The sequence below is a fragment of the Mesoplodon bidens genome (genome assembly GCF_964165515.1).
Source record: "Mesoplodon bidens genome assembly, contig: HAP1_SCAFFOLD_186, whole genome shotgun sequence".
In the NCBI taxonomy this organism is placed as follows: domain Eukaryota; kingdom Metazoa; phylum Chordata; class Mammalia; order Artiodactyla; family Ziphiidae; genus Mesoplodon; species Mesoplodon bidens.
The window spans coordinates 50,195-66,296 of record NW_027671824.1 but is presented as its reverse complement, the minus strand read 5'-3'; the positions used below and the strand labels follow the sequence as shown (position 1 = coordinate 66,296).

The 16,102-nt window shown below is 39.5% G+C and overlaps 1 pseudogene across 1 annotated transcript in view; it reads left to right on the top strand.

Moving 5' to 3' along the window:
• The first annotated feature begins 8,096 nt into the window (after positions 1-8,096).
• Positions 8,097-16,102, top strand: part of LOC308610969 (putative helicase senataxin) — a 56,746-nt pseudogene continuing 48,740 nt past the window's right edge. Inside the window, exons 1-4 of the transcript in view lie at positions 8,097-8,441; positions 9,709-9,919; positions 11,888-11,997; positions 15,513-15,732. The product of the transcript in view is annotated as a putative helicase senataxin (transcript). The remainder of the gene's footprint in view (positions 8,442-9,708; positions 9,920-11,887; positions 11,998-15,512; positions 15,733-16,102) is intronic.

Below are 16,102 nucleotides of genomic sequence, written 5' to 3'. Positions count from 1 at the left end.
TTTTCAGGCACTTAATATGTGCCAAGCACTGAGAAGTAAGACAAAAGAAAAAAAAATACAGAACGGATCCTTGCCCCCTAACACACGCAGAATTGCTGAGGATGGAGCTTGTAGGTGGGAGACAGATAAGTAAACAGCTCAGCCTAACATGGTAAATGCAGTGATAGAGACCATGTACAAAGTCCTGAGGGGATAGAGAAAAAAGTCATCAAAGACAGATTGGAAGGGAGGGAATGAGTCAGACAAGCCTCCAGGCATGATGATGCTCAGAGGTAATTCTCAAATCTGGCTCCTCCCACCCCCGCCCCCGAAATATTTACTTATTTATTTATTTTGGCTGTGCTGGGTCTTAGTTGTGGCTTGCGAACTCTCAGTGGCGGCATGCATGTGGGATCTAGTTCCCAGACCAGGGCTCGAACCCCGGCCCACTGCATTGGGAGTGCAGAGTCTTACCCCCTGGACCACCAGGGATGTCCCCCAAATCTGGCTTTTTATCAGACGTACTGGTGGAGTCTTCTTTAGAACGCATCTGAATTTTCTCAGTGGTATCTCACCATGTGCCTTTGCTAATTTTTTTTGCCAAGTTCCTTTGGTGAGTCTGAGGCACATCCAGGGTTAAGAAGCAGGCAAAGGTATGAAGAGTAGGTGTCCAAGGCAGATGGAAGAGCTTCCATAAAGGCAGGTAATGCCAAACACCAGGAAGCATTTTAGGAAGTGCAAGTGAGGGGGAATGTCAAGAGATGATGCTGAAGCCAGGTCATGGAGAGCCTTGTGTGGTGAGGTCAGAAATTTTAATTTTATCGGCCAAAGGTAGAGGAGTCATTTGTGCTTTTAGAGTCTGGTTTTGGCTTTGGCCTTTGGCAGCACTTTGGAGGAAGAATTGATGGTGGATCAAACAAGAGGCAGATCATTTAGGTTTCTTCTGTAATCCAGACAAATAATGAAAATGTATTGAACTAAGGAAATGGCAGTCTCACTGAGAGTAAAGTACAGAGGTAATCAAGGTGGTAGACTCTATAGAACTTGTAGAGATGGGGGCTAAGGGAGGATAGCATAGGAGAATTCACAGGTTACTGGTTTGAAAAGTGAAGTCATGGTAATACCGTGGATACAGAGAATACAGGACAGATAACACATTGACGGGAAGGACTTTGTTCTGTTCTGGTCCTGTTTACTTTGAGGCAACTGTCAAGTGAGTATAGATTCACTGTACAGTTGGATATTGAGTACGGTCAGCCTTCCATATCTTTGGGTTTCCCATGTGTGGATATAGAGGGCCAACTGTGTTCCCTGTACTCCACTATTTTATGGAAGGGACTTGAGCATCTGCAGATTTTGGTGTGCATGGGGGGTACTCCTGGAACCAATCCCCTGCAGAAACTGAAGGGCAGCTGTATATCTTTGTGGAATTCTAGGCTAGGCTATCATTTATTGAGTAGCTGAAACACAAACATGGCATTGAGTTTTACCTACGTTCTCAGTCTTTGGGGAAGCTTCATTATAAATAGTAGTTGAAGAAATAGGTTGAATTGTCACCCACAAAGAGGATATTGAATGAAGGGTTAGAGTCCTGAGGACAAACCTTTGGAAATGTTGATATGAAGCAGGGGGAAAAGGAACAGATGATTATGGGGGCTGGGTAGAGGAAGTGAGAGAAGAATGCTGTGTTGTCGTAGCTAAGGAATACATGCTTAGCAGTTTCATATGCTTTAGAGGAGTCCATTAAAGAACCTACTGGATTTGGTATTAAAGAGATTATTAGGGACTTTTGTGAAAACATTCAGTGAAACATAAGGTAGAAGCCAGAGTGCAAAGGAGCTAAAGAAGTGAATCTAAATTATTTTTTCAAGGGGAGTTCCCTGGTGGTCCAGTGGTTAGGACTCGGCGCTTTCACAGCCGTGGCCCGGGTTCAATCCCTTGTCAGGGATCTAAACTAAGATCCCTCGAGCCGCTCAGCGTGGCCGAGGAAAAAAATAAATAAAAGCAATTGTGAAGAAGTTTAAAATAAATAAATTTTCAAAAAGTTTAGCTAGGAAGGATAGAAGAAAGTGATTGTTATTTGAAGTTTCTGGCCAGCTATTATTGATAAATGATATCCCCTGGATAAGTCAATAGAAAATTACAGTTATACCTCTGGTGAAGCATCCTATGTTATTGGCAAAAATACTGTCTCTCTGATGCACAGGAGCCGCTCTTACTTCTGTCATGCAGCTTGAGGATTCCCTGGACTCCCCCATTTGTGGTTCAGTAATGATTCCAAGCAGTAAAAACACTGATGAACTTAACAAAACTGTCCTCCAGAAGAACTGAATTGTACAAAAATTTGCAAGATTCATAGTCATCTACCAGCAGTTTTCCCTTAAAAGAAAAATTTCAGTATACCCTGTTCAGATTTTTTTGGGCTTAGCTATCAGGCCAATGATGATTTTAGTTTTAGGAACATAACCACACCCACTTATGGCCTTTGAGAGAACTATGGAAACATGTTTCTATTGTTGATTTGCTGTAGCACTGTTCTCTCTGTTTTCTAAATTCCATGGCACTTACCTGTTATATGGCAGTAACTCCTATCTACATTGAGAACATTTAGTTTGCTTTCTGGAATGTGGAAGTAAGCCAGCTCTCTGAGTGAGTGAAATAAAAAGCAGCCTCCATAATTTTTTTTTTTACTAGAAAGTTTATTTTGGTAACTAACTTCTCTGTTAATAATTATTTTAAAGTATACAACATTTTGGGCTTCCCCAGTGGCGCAGTGGTTGAGAGTCCACCTGCCGACGCAGGGGACACTGGTTCGTGCCCCAGTCCTGGAAGATCCCACATGCTGCACGGAGCGGCTAGGCCGGTGAGCCATGGCCGCTGAGCCTGCACGTCCGGAGCCTGTGCTCTGCGACGAGAGAGGCCACCGCAGTGAGAGGCACGTGTACCGCAAAAAAAAAAAAAAAAAAAAAAATGTATACAACATTTTATTTGTACTTCAGTACCTTGATTTTTTCAAAGTTGCAGTTGACTGCAGTCTTGTTTCCTGCTCAAGTCAAGCTTGAAACAACTGATGTTTGAGAAATCTTCCCTGAGTTTCATTTTCTGTCCTTGCATTGTCTAGAAGGGTGAAACTTGTTGAATTAGATTACATCACTGGAAAAACACAGCTTCTGCAGACTTTTAACTTCCTGGTATTATATTACTGGTTTTTCAAGTATGAGAAGTTCTTTGAGTGAAATTTATATTCTGCAGAAACATAGTGTCTATTCTGTTACTTCATATTCCCTAGTTTGCAGCACCCTTAAAAAATGTAATTGAATTAGAATTAGTGTTAGGAAAGGGCAGGTCTCTCCAGCCGAACTAGCATATTACTTTTTTTAATTTTTCACACAAGGACTGTGTAACTCTTACTATTTTTCTGCTCTACTTTTCAGGAAGCTCCTAAATTAGGCCTTACTGAAATTAAATTTCTTCTACATAAGTTTTGATTTCTCTCCCTTTCTAAATTGCCTTCGAAAATGTCTTTTTCTTTATACTTTAATGTTGAAAGCTGCCCTGAATTCTTTTCAGAAGCCTGAAGAAAGTATACAGTTAATATTTAATAAATTTTAAAAATCAGTTCACAAGACAAATCCATGTTTTTGATTGTACAGAAACTATAAATACTGTCAAGATGTGATCAGTTTCCCATTAGCAGAGCTTATTATGCACTCTGAATTTTTGGGTGGTAATGCATTCAAAAATGTAACATTGTCAAGTTTCTGTACCCAAGTATTCAATGACTTGGGTCATGTTTCTTAACCTTTTATTGTCCCTTCTCCCTCTCTGAAAGGAAATGTTTAAGACATTTCTTTCCTATGAATTTCCCGTGAATTTTAATCCCACCAATATATATTATATACTTCTTTACGTAATGTCCATATACCTGTGCTTTATATGTAAAAAGAGTAGGATGTGTTCCACTAACCAGTTTTCATCTCCTTGAGGATGATGTCACTCCTGATGAGAATGCATGGGTTAGGATCATCCAGTTAGGCAATGAACTTCATTGGGTTTACAGTTGGGTTTGTAACTTTTTTCCCATCAGGCTGATATACATTCATTAGATAATGAAGGTCAAGTTTTCAAGACCGGTTTTGTTGGGTAATTTCCTGGCCCAATTCCCAATAAAATGTTTCCATACGATAGAACACTTGGTTTGATTTCCCTTGGGTGTGGTTTTCTCCATTTTTGTCAAAGACTGGCTAATAGCTGTTTGGCTAATACATTGAGTTTGTCTGATGTTTTTCGCATGAATAGACTGGGGTTGTGGGTTTGGGGAAGCATACTGCAGAGTTGAAGTTCCTGCCTCATCACTTTGTGTCAGGGGTTACCAACATGACTTAACCACTGGTGATGTTAACCTTGATCACTTGGTTTGAGGTTGTGTTTGCCAGGTGTCTCCACCATAAGTGTGATTTTCACTTTGCATCCTTTCTTATTTGGAAGTGTTTCACCAAGTCCAGCCCTCGCTCAAGGTAGGGTGGGATTAAGCTCCACTTCCTGGAACGGGGAGTATCTGTATATATTATTTGCAATTCTTCCATAAGGAAAGTTTGTTCCTTCCCCCACATTTGTTTATTCATTCATTTGTATCAGTATGGATTCATGTATATTTATACTGTGGGTTATAATCCAATATTACATTATTTTGTTACTCAGATTGTTTCAGCTTTGGCCGCTGGGAGCTCTTCAGGTTGGTGTCTATTATGTCCCTTTGACATGCCCCCATCCTTTTGTGTTTTGTGCACGTTGTTTCTGTTCCGGGCTTCCCTGGTGGCTCAGTGGTTGAGAGTCTGCCTGCCAGTGCAGGGGACACGGGTTCGAGCCCTGGTCCTGGAAGATCCCACATGCTGCGGAGCAACTGGGCCTGTGCGCCACAACTACTGAGCCTGCGCTACAGAGCCTGCAGGCCACAACTACTGAGCCTGTGCTCTAGAGCCTGAGAGCCACAACTACTGAGACCGCATGCCACAACTGCTGAGGCCCACGCACCTAGAGCCCGTACTCCACGAGAGAGGCCACCGCAATCAGAAGCCCACACGCCACAACAAAGAGTGGCCTCTGCTTGCTGCAGCTGGAGAAAGCCAGCACGCAGCAACGAAGACCCAACACAGCCAAAAATAAATAAATTAACATTAAAAAAAGTCCCCCACTATTATTGTGTTACTGTTGATTTCCGCTTTTATAGCTGTTAGCAGTTGCCTTACATATTGAGGTGCTCCTATTTTGGGTGCATATATATTTATAGTTATTATATCTTCTTCTTGGGTTGATCCCTTGATCATTGTGTAGCATCCTTCCTTGTCTCTTGTAACATTCTTTATTTTAAAGTCTATTTTATCTGATATGAGTATTGGTACTCCAGCTTTCTTTTGATTTCCATTTGCCTGGAATATCTTTTTCCATCCCCTCACTTTCAGTCTGTAACTGTTCCTAGGTCTGAAGTGGGTCTCTAGTAGGCAGCATATATATGGGTCTTGTTTTCGTATGCATTCAGCGAGCCTGTGTCTTTTTTTGTTGGAGCATTTAATCCATTCATGTTCAAGGTAATTATTGATATGTATGTTCCTATTACCATTTTCTTAATGGGTATGGGTTTGTTTTTGTAGGTCGTTTTCTTTTGTGTTTCCCACTTAGAGAAGTTTCTTTAGCATTTGTTGTAGAGCTGGTTTGGTGGTGCTGAATTCTCTTTGCTTTTGCTTGTATGTAAAGCTTTTGATTTCTCCGTTGAATGTGAATGAGCTCCTTGCCAGGTAGAGTAATCTTGGTTGTAGGTTCTTCCCTTTCATCACTTTAAATATATCGTGCCACTCCCTTCTGGCTTGTAGAGTTTCTGCTGAGAAATCAGCTGTTAACCTTATGGGACTTCCCTTGTATGTTACGTGTCGTTTTTCCCTTGTTGTTTTCAGTAATGTTTCTTTGTCTTTAATTTTTTGTCAATTAGAGTACTGTGTGTCTTGGCGTGTTTGTCCTTGGGTTTATCCTGCCTGGGATTCTCTGCGCTTCCTGGACTTGGGTGGCTATTTCCTTTCCCATGTTAGGGAAGTTTTCGTCCATCATCTCTTCAAATATTTCCTTGGGTCCTTTCTCTCTCTCTTCTCCTTCTGGGACCCCTATAATGTGAATGGTGTTGCATTTAATGTTGTCCCAGAGGTCTCTTAGGCTGTCATCATTTCTTTTCATTCTTTTTTTCTTTATTCTGTTCCACAGCAGGTGAATTCTACCGTTCTGTCTTCCAGATCACCTATCCGTTCTTCTGACTCAGTTACTCTGCTGTTGATTCCTTCTAGTGTATTTTTCATTTCAGTTATTGTATTGTTCATCTCTGTTTGTTCTTTAATTCTTCTAGGTGTTTTTTCTTTAATTCGTGTAGGGCTTTGTTAAACCTTTCTTGCATCTTCTCGATCTTTGCCTCCATTATTTTTCCAAGGTCCTGGGTCATCTTCACTGTCATTTTCCTGAATTCTTTTTCTGGAAGGTTGCCTATCTGCACTTCATTTAGTTGTTTTTCTGGGGTTTTATTTTGTTCCTTCATCTGGTACAAAGCACTCTCTGCCTTTTCATTTTGTCTGTCTTTCTGTGAATAGGGTTTTCCTTCCCCAGGCTGCAGAATTGTAGTTCTCCTTGCTTCTGCTGTCTGCCCTCTGGTGGCTGAGGCTACCTAAGAGGCTTGTGCAGGCTTCCTGATGGGAGGGACAGGTGGTGGGTAGAGCTGGGTGTTGCTCTGGTGGGCAGGGCTCAGTCAAACTTTAATCTGCTTATCTGCTGATGGGTGGGGTTGCATTCCCTCCCTGCTGGTTGTTTGGCCTTAGGCGACCTAGCACTGGAGCCTACCTGGCTCTTTGGTGGGGCTAATGGCGGACTCTGGAAGGGCTCCCACCGAGGAGTACTTCCCAGAACTTCTGCCACCAGCGTCCTTGTCCCCACGGTGAGGCACAGCCACCTCCCCTCCTGCCTCTGCAGGAGACGCTCCAACACTAGCAGGCAGGTCTGGTTCAGTCTCCTATGGGGTCACTGCTCCTTCCCCTGGGTCCCAGTGCTCACACTACTTTGTGTGTGCCCTGCAAGAGTGGAGTCTCTGTTTCCCCCAGTCCTGTCAAATTCCTGCAATCAAATCCTGCTAGCCTTCAAAGTCTGATTCTTCAGGAATTCTTCCTCCCGTTGCCGGACCCCCAGGTTGTGAAGCCTGACATTGGGCTCAGAACCTTCACTCTAGTGGGTGGACTTTGTGGTATAAGTGTTCTCCAGTTTGTGAGTCACCAGCCCAGCAATTATGGTATTTGATTTTATTGTGATTGCGCCCCTCGTCATTGCAGCTTCTCCTTTGTCTTTGGATGTGGGGTATCTTTTTTGGTGAGTTCTAGTGTCTTCCGGTTGATGATTGTTCAGCAGTTAGTTGTGGTTCCGGTGCTCTCGCAAGAGGGAGTGATGCACATCCTGTACTCCGCCATCTTGAACCAATCTCTGAAATTAATTTCATTTAACCCTTTTTACTTGAGTTTGGATGGTGGAGGCTCTGATGGTAGTATAAAACCCCAAATTGGAGACAGTTGAAAACTGTACGTTTCAAACTTAGTAGGAATAGGTTTGTAGCTATTATATTTGCAGCCATTACAGTTTATACTGCCTTGACGAGCAGTGAGTTATGGGCAGCAGTTCATACACACATGTGCAAATTCATGTGTATATATACTTCCAAACCAAGAGAAAATTCTTCTCTATATGAGTTTTTCTTATTGGTATGGACTAATATTTGGGGATTTCTAAGGTTTTCAGGGATTTCTGGAGCAGGGCCTCAGGGAATGTGAAAGGTTTCCTGAGCTTTTTACTTGACTCCAGTACATGATTAGAACACTCCAAAATCTGTACTTTGAAAACATTGATAATTCTATGTCTCTGTGTATAATTTCCCATCAGTACTGTATAGTTTTGAGCCGGCTTTATAACACAGCTGTATGTTGCCTTATGATGTTTATTACTAACTGCTTTCATTTCATTATTTTTCATTATTTTTCATGTGTCACAGGTAAAGTTTTTACGAGTAAGCCCAGATTGAGTTTAGCCAGTGATTGATAAGCTGGCCAGCAGAATGTTCTGGATGTGGTCGAGGCACATTGTAAGTTGAAGACATGATCATTAGTAGGAAATGTACCCATTCTCCACCAGAATAGGCCTGAAGTGTTGTGTGTTTTTTTTTTTTTCTTTAGTCTTTCCATGTCTTCTTTTCTGGATACAGGTACAGAATGAGCACATGTTGTTGGTGTACACCAGGTGGTATTTCCACCATTGACTTCCTGCAACGCTATGCATCCAAGACCCACTCCAGTGAATTTCAAACAGCTGATGAAGACCTCTGCTACTGCTTAGAATGTGTGGCGGAATACCACAAAGCAAGGGATGAATTGCCATTCTTACATAAGGTACTTTACATTAATTGGGCAGTATTTTTCAGAGCTTGATAACTAGGAAGAGAATAAATTTAAACTCTGTTGGAAGCATTCAGGGAACTGAAAACTTGATTTAAACTGTGAATGCTAATATACGTGTAGTATGTAACTCATAGCCTGGTAGATAGTAGGTGCTGAATAAATGCTTATTGATTGATGGAATTGAATTGAAATCTAAAGCAGAATTTTATAATCCTCCACTTTTAGACATTTTGATGTGAAACAGTTTCATGAAATGAAGTGACGTATGGGTTTTTTTTGGGTTCATGTTTTAATGTCGTTGTGTTTGACTTTCTTAACAGCCAGGTATCTGAATGGCTTGGGTTATTCTTTTATTGGCTAATAGTTCTTTTTTTCCCCTCTTTTCATTTTTTAATGTTAAGTGCTATAAATCAATAAAGACAAACATTTTTTTCATTCACAGGAACCAAAGTGAAACATATAATTTTAAATATGTGGCTTTGAATATTGGTTTATTATATTTATCTGATGAGAAATGGAATACAGACCATAGAGTTACGTATAATAATATAGAAGAGAGGAGGGGGATGATAAGTTATGAACCTTTTGAGGAAAACTTTACGTTTACAAAGTTGCCTAGCGATGAACCTAACCAATGCCTTTATGCTAAAGCTGATGTTTCAAGGTAATTACCTATGGCTGGAACGTAGGAGGGAAGTCAGAGAAGGCCCAGCTTGTGTAAAGAAGCTCCAACTTCTCATTTCCTTTTCAATAGAGTATAGTTGACAGTGCTGTTGATAACAAAACTCTGCAAGAGCAATGTTGTAAACATCTCATGCTCTATGTACTCATGTTCATGTATCATAAAAGCCACTTTTATGTTCAGTGACTGTTTTCTTTAAATCTAATATAAGAGGTTGAGTCGTTTTTTTTTTTTTTTTTTTTTTTTTTTTTTTTTTTTTTTGGTACGCAGGCCTCTCACTGTTGTGGCCTCTCCCGTTGCTGAGCATAGGCTCCGGACGCGCAGGCTCAGCAGCCACGGCTCACGGGCCCTGCAGCTTTGCGGCATGTGGCATCTTCCCGGACTGGGGCACGAACCCGTTTCCCCTGCATCGGCAAGCAGACTCTCAACTGCTGTGCCACCAGGGAAACCCTGGTACTTCTTTAAACTTCTGAATTTTTATGCTTAGGAAAAGGCTTTCTAGAAGGATCGTCATATCCAGTATATTTTGTTGCTAATAAGATATAAAGCACACTGCCCGTTTTTCTTTTCCTGTAGGTTTTATGGGAATTAGAAACCTCACGTCTCATAAATCACTTTGAAAAGGCCATGAAGGGAGAAATTGGAGACGATGACGAGTTATATATAGTAGACAACAATGGAGAGGCACAGCTGTTTGACCTTACTGGCCAAGACTTTGAAAATAAGCTTCGAGTTGCTCTTCTTGAAATACTGAAATATCCTTATTTGCTTTTACATGAGCGTGTTAGTGAGTATCTTGGGTGTTTCACAGTTGTATCATTTTTATATTTTAAGAATTGTAAGAATTTGGGTTTATCTATATTGAAAATCTGTTTCTTAAACATATACTTAGGATACATTTTTTTCCAAACGTTTTATTTTGAGCATTTCCAAACCTAGAAAAGTGAATTACACAGTGAATACCATATACACACCACATAGATTGTACAGCTGCTGATATCTTGCTGTATTTGCTTTATCACATATTTATTCTTCTATCCATTCAATTAATTTTCATTCTTGGAATTTGTCTGTAGCAGGGTTTTTCATACTTGGAACTGTTGACATTTTGGACTGGATAAATCTTGGTTCCTGAGGGACATGCTGTTTATTGTAGGATGTTTAAAAGCATCCCTGGCCTCTCTCCACTAGATGCTGGTAGTGACTTGCTCTCCCCATTACCCTAGTTGTGACAAGCAAAATTGTCTCCAGATATTGCCAAACGTCCCTTGGGAGTTGGGGGTCAGGGCCAGTGGGGGACAAAATCGCCAGGTTGAGAACCACTGGTCTGTAGTAGTTTTCAGTAATCACAATGGCATAGCATATTATGTCTGCCTAGATTTTGGCCATTTATATTTGCATTTCTTAATATGAATCTCTTGAAGACATTTTCCTGATCTGTCAAATCTAACGAAATAACAGTACCTTTAAGGCACCCACTACTGTATCTAGTCCACATTCAGATTTTCCCAGTAGTTGCAAAATGTGTTTTTAGGATGATTTATTTAAATTAGAGTCCAATCAGGGACTGTGCATTTGGTTCCATTTGGTTCCATATTTCTTACATCTCTTTTAATCCAGAATAGTTTACTTTTACGTATGTGTGCACAGGTATAGATATAGTTAGATAAATAGATAGATGGATAGATAGATAGATAGATTTTTTTTGTCATAACTTTGACTTGCTGAGACCAGATGGTTGCCCTAAAGAATAATGTGCTTCCTGGACTTTTCTGATTTCTTCCTTGTCATGTTATTTGACTTGTTTCTCTATCCTCTGTATTTTCAGTAAATTGAAAAGTATATCTAAAGATTTATTAGATAAATCAGTTCTTTCTAAATAAATTCAAAATAACTAGATTTTTAAATTCGAACAAGTCATTTTTCAAACATTTATTAAAGAGTACCATATCCAGAAAACTATATAAGCTTGATTTTTCATAAACTAAGCATACTTGTGTAGCTGGCACCCAGGTCAGAAACAAATCATCATCAACACACCAGAAGCTCTCCTCTTACTTTTCCAGTCATTGTCCCTCCTTCCCAAAGCTAACCACTGTCACTACAATATTCTTTGAAGCTTGACAAAATAAAGTTGATTCATCTGATATGGTAAACGTATGAGTCTATTCAGTATACTTTTGAAAGAGTGATGAAGAAATTTCCATGAAGCAACAGGGATTAAGATAGTGCTGGTACAGATAGACTCATGGAGCAGTGTAGAGACTCCAGAAGTAAACCGAATATATTTGGGGAATTTACTCTTTGCTGATGATAGCATTTCAAACCAGTGGAGAAAATGGATTACTCAGTAACTGAGAGTAGGACAAAATAGCCATTTGTGGGGCAAAGCTGATTTTATCCCTGTGGTACAAGATAAAGTCCTCATGGATCAAAATGTAAAATGCTAATGGAATTGGACCTATAGCCATACTTCTAAGAAGGTGCTCTCTGGAGATAATTATGCCCAGTGTGAAAAAAGATGTTTGTACTAGGAAAGTCAGAGCAATTCATAGGCACACACTATGATCAACCTACCGGTCTTTCAGCAGCTAAATATCATTCCTACATTTACAGCATTTTTATGCCTCAGTTTAAAAAAAAAGGAGCAACTTTTCATTTACTTACAGAGCAACTGAAGGAGCCAAATTTAGGGAATCTTGATACGTTGATAAGATTTATGTCTTATGTTTACTGCCTTATTTTTTCTATTTAGATGAATTATGCGTTGAAGCACTTTGCCGGATGGAACAAGCTAACTGCTCCTTTCAGGTTTTTGACAAACATCCAGGGATCTATTTGTTTTTGGTCCATCCCAATGAAATGGTGAGTGTGAGTGTTAGGCAGTGGAAGAGGGGATATTTTATTTTTGCACCTATATTACAGATAACTATAATAGAGGTTTTTGATGTGTACTTTGTTTAAAATATTTGCCAAAGTTATTCTCTTGTTGTTGTAACATTACTGTAGTTCAGGAGGGGGTGCTGGGGGGCTCAAAGAAGAGGGTTAAAAGAGTAGGGAAACAGTTCTGACAGGTGATGCTTCAGTTTAAAAGACAAATGAGGGAATAATCTGAACTTTCAGTGTGTTGACCTGAACTAACGAAGAAGGAGAGTTCTCTCTTGCTTTTCTTGCTTGCCTGCCCCGCTCCAAGCACATGGAAATACCAGTTAAAACACTTGAAATAATTATTTTGCTAATAGATGAGATTTTTAACAGGTGATGGGGTAGAGGGGAGAACAAGGAGATTCAGTTCTTAGGTGCCAAACAGGAAGAGGAACATGAGAATCAGAACAGTAGGTAGACAGAAGCAGAGAGCAACACCAGAGGCTTGGAACCTGACTTTGAGCTGGTTGCTCGAGTTTGAGGACTTAACATCATGTGGCGAGGCAGCGTGTGCAGTAGGACCTGTGCACATTGGCCTCTAGAACTGAGTTACAACGTTAAGACAATAGCCACGAAGGGTTGCTCTGCCAATAGAAGGATAGTAAAGAGGCTTTTTTTTTAAGTGGCGAAGAAAGAACACGGTAATGGGGTTTCCAGTCAGAATGGTGGTGAATTTCTGTCTCCTTTGTGCCAAACCCAAACAATGATAGAAAAGAATTCAAAAAGTGGAATTCTAAAAGGTATAGTCACACTTTTTAAAGGGTAAATGTTTCTTTGGACCAGTAATGGAACAGAAATACAAAGTGATACATGGTGGAAACCTGTATGTCGGCCTGGGTAGCTGTAGGTAGCAGGGGACTGAGTTTGTGCATGATAATAAGAATTACAAGTCTACTCCAGGCAAGGGTAGAACCAGAGTCGAGGCCTGTGCTTAAAATAAGGGTGGGGCTTTCCTGCCTGTGAAAGAAGACTGACAGAAAGTACAGCCAGCTGCTCTCCGGGACTGGCTTTCTTAAAGCTGCAAAGCAGTAGAGGAAGCAGGTCCAGCTGAGCAACCAGGACCTGGGCCAAGCACTTGCAGACTGGGTGACTGGGTCTGCAGGGCCAGGAATGACTGTATTCTTCATTATATATGTGTTTTTGTAGGTGAGGAAACTGAGTCAGGAGACTTAACCACAGTTACACAGGGTAGTATGGTGACTGGGATTTGTATATAGGCAGCCTGATCCAGAGCCCTAATGCTTTTTTTAAAGTTTTTATTTGAAAATACTTTAAAATTTTCAGAAAATTCTCAAAAATAAAAAAAAGTAGAAAACACCTGTATATTCTTTAGCTGTATTCACCAATTACTAATGTTTCACTCCATTTGTTCTATCATTTGCTTTCAGTTAACTACAAAGCTGTTTGTTTTCTGACCATTTGAGAGTAGGTTGCATGTATCATAGCCTTTTGCCCCTAAATACTTCAGTGTATATTTCCTAAGAATAAGTATATTCTCACAATATTATAAACTTCAGTGACTTTAACATTGACACAGTAAGGTCTGTTTTCCAGTTGTGTCGTGTGATCCAGTGTACTTTGTAGCATTTTCCCCCTGTACTCCAGTATCCAGACCAGGATCAGGATTTACATGTAGTTGTGTTACTTTAGTCTCTCTTAATCTGTAACATTTCCGCAGCCTATCTTTGTCTTTTATGACAATTACATTTCTGAAGAATAGTCATTTCTGCCTCCCTCCCATTTACAAAAAATAGAATGCTTTTCATTTTGGGTTTGTCTGATGCTTGCACATGGTTAGGCTTCGGTTATACGTTCCAACTGGAATACTACATAAGTGAAGGATGCTATGTCCTTCTCAGGCTGTCAGATATACGGCATGCCATATCATCCGGCCTCTCATGGTGATGTTAATTTTGATCATCTAGTTGAGGTGTTGTCCAGTTTCTTCACTGTACAATGTCTATTTCTTAAGTACTCTAAGATCACATAAATACCTTACTCCTCACCAAAATGTTCTCCTAAATTTAGCATTACCTGATGGTTCTTCCCTGAGCCAGTTTTTCTAAGATTGCAAAATAGTTTCAACCCCAGCACTTTACACGTTTACCAGTCAGCACTTGACATTGATTATACTATAATCAAGAGCCATTTTCCCTGCTCTTCATTTATTCATCTGTTTATCATAAGTTATAGACTCATTGATTCCTTTGTATTTTTTTTCGATAGCTTAAAATCCATTACTTAATTATGTTGGCATAGAGCCCATTCTTTTGTCCACTAGTTCTATGTTTTGCAAACTTTTCTGCCCATAACCTAAGTAAAAATATTCTTCATCGAGTTCACACACATATAGACATACGTGACCTAAACATTTCACAAAACAGTACTTACTGTTACTATGAAGGACGCCCACTGATTTTTTTTTAAAATTTTATTTAGTTTTTAAGGTTGGTTGTGATCACTAAATTCAGTTTGTAGTGCAGAATAAATTTAAAATCACTTCCCTATGCTATATCGCCATGTAGAGGTGACCTTTGATTTCTTCTGAGGTTTCTCTTTTCATTTTTCCTTTTTTAACTTTCTATTATGGAACATTACAAACATACAAAAATAGATTGGTGTAGTGAACCCCCACATATCCATCACTGTGCTTCATCTGTTATCAATATGTGGTCAATATTCTACTCCTGTTTAGTTACCACAAATCTTAGACATCAGAGCATTTCATCCATAAAATACTTTAGTTCGTGTATCAAAAAGGTAAGTGCTCTTTTAAAAGAACAATTACATCGACACACTTATAATAATAATAATAATATATTTCTAGTCAGTATTTGAGTGGAAGTTACTCTCTCAAAAATGCTTTATCAGGGTTAGATCAAATCAGGATCAAGTAAGGTTCACATGTCGCATTCCAGTTGACCCTTGAGCAACAGGGGTTTGAACTGCATGGGTCCTCTTATACACAGATTCTTTTTAATAGCATGTAGTATAGTACTACACAGTTCGAGGTTAGTTGAATCCATGATGCAGAACCAGGATATGGAGGGCTGCCAACTATGTTATATTCGAATTATATTAGTGTATTCAACTACGCAGAGGGTAGGTGCCCCTAACCCTTGTGTGTTGTTCAAAGTTCAATTGTAATTAGTATCTTCCGTCTTTTTTTTTTTTCTGTCATCATGGACCTTTTGGTTTATTTCCTTTAAATGTCTGAAAATCATGTATTTTTCCTAAAGTACTTTATTCTATATGATAGTTTTTTTCTTCCAGTTTTATTGAGGTATAATTGACATACAGCACTGTATAAGTTTAAGATATACGGTGCAATGATTTTTTTAAAGTATTTGATGTATCTTGTGTCCTCTGTAATCTGTAGAGAATCTTATTTTAACTGTATTCTTTCTGTAGACAATTGTGTGTTAAATGAAGTAATGAATGTGTTACACTTTTAGGTTTCACGTTGGGCTATCCTGACAGCAAGAAACTTGGGGAAAGTGAACAGAGATGATTATTATGACTTACAGGAGGTTTTGACTTGCCTTTTTAAAGTTATTGAGTTGGGGCTTTTCGAAAGTCCAGACATTGATACTTCTTCTGTCCTTGAGAAGGGTAAACTGATTCTTCTGCCTTCACACATGTATGATACTGCCAACTACAAAAACTATTGGTTAGGTGAGTATTGTTCCTACACACATATAATTAGTATTTTCCAATATTTCTTACGATTATCCTGCAAGGGAAGGGATCTCTTCTGGTAATCTGATCAAAATTGCTAAATAAAGGATTTCATAGTTCACAATTCTTGTTCTGTCATTAAATTGACTATTACAACATCTTGTCTTTAAACATTTCTTATCCTAGAAATCATCTGTGTAAGAGGTACATTTTCAAGTATGGCAAATAGATCTTTTATTTAAGGCAGTATTAGATGTTACCGTATTAGCACAGCAGCTGAACTTAATAGGGTTTTGATCTCTTGAAACAGAGGTTTAATACCTCTTTTCCCATCTGTAAAATATTTCCTGGGAGAAAGCGATACTAA